The sequence below is a fragment of the Myotis myotis genome, unplaced genomic scaffold, assembly GCF_014108235.1.
Source record: "Myotis myotis isolate mMyoMyo1 unplaced genomic scaffold, mMyoMyo1.p scaffold_m19_p_9, whole genome shotgun sequence".
In the NCBI taxonomy this organism is placed as follows: domain Eukaryota; kingdom Metazoa; phylum Chordata; class Mammalia; order Chiroptera; family Vespertilionidae; genus Myotis; species Myotis myotis.
In genome coordinates, this window is record NW_023416401.1 from 65,545,194 (window position 1) to 65,546,248 (window position 1,055).

The window sequence follows — 1,055 nt, forward strand, 5'->3', positions numbered from 1 at the left end:
CTGGAGTCTCCAAGCCCTGACCTGGTCCAGGTGGGAGGTGGTGTGGGCACCCACGGCCTCCCTCACGGCTGGAGCCTGAACCTGAGGCCACAGAGGGTCCTGGTCCACTTCTGGGAGGAGGGAGCCAGCCATGCCTCCATCTCCTTTAGCTCCATCAGCTTCCAACCAATCAGCACCTGTTAACTGACAAGGAGAGAGTGAAAGGTTTGAGGGCTTCCGTGACCCCTGCTGACTCTGTTGGTTCTCTGGGCCCTTGTCTGCATTGCTCATTTTCTGTTCAAAATGAGAGGCTAACATCTGTCCAGGTGCAGGTGGTGGGAGATGCAGGTGTCGGCAACAGCCCTGTGTTTCCTCCCACTCCTTGGGCAGAGTGGCCAGTGCCACTGGCTCGGGCAGAGTCACATGGGTTCAGGCGCTTCCTGATGGTCCCTCTGAAAGTCTGACCACCTGATGCCTGCAGCCCAGCCCAGCCCAGCCCAGCACCGGCTGCAGCAGAATCAGCAAGAACTCGCTCAGCTCTGGGGACTCCCTGCTCATGCTTATGTTTGCAATTCCTTCACTCTTTTCCTAGAATCGGGCTTTTCAAATATATGAGGGTTATAAAAAAATAATATCAGTGCTCCCTTCGACAGCACATATACAAAATTGGAACGATACAGAGAAGATTAGTATGGCCCCTGCACAAGGATGACACGCAAATTCGTGAAGCGTTCCATACTTTTAAAAACAAACAAGAAATAATAATATCAAAAGTTTCAATTTTTTCCTATGACTGTGATCCCCTAAGAGGCAGTAAGTATGTGACTGTATTCCTGTTATCTAAACTGGACAGGGAGCGTGCAGGAGGCAACCAATCGATGTGTTTCTCTCACATCGATATTTCTGTCTCTCCCTCTCCCACTCTAAAAATGAGTGGGAAAATATCCTCAAGTGAGCATTAACCAAAAAAAAAAAAAAAAAAAAAAGTGAAGCTTAATAAACTGGAGGGTCCGGCCCAGGGGTGCTGGTGGGAGGCTGTGCATGCTACGGCAGCCTGGATGGCAGCCTGCCTGGCA

At 50.5% G+C, this 1,055-nt stretch overlaps 1 non-coding gene across 1 annotated transcript; it reads left to right on the forward strand.

Moving 5' to 3' along the window:
* The first annotated feature begins 616 nt into the window (after positions 1–616).
* Positions 617–722, forward strand: LOC118663946. Its single transcript, XR_004970227.1, has one exon. It is a non-coding gene; the product is annotated as a U6 spliceosomal RNA (small nuclear RNA).
* The last annotated feature ends 333 nt before the right edge of the window (positions 723–1,055 follow it).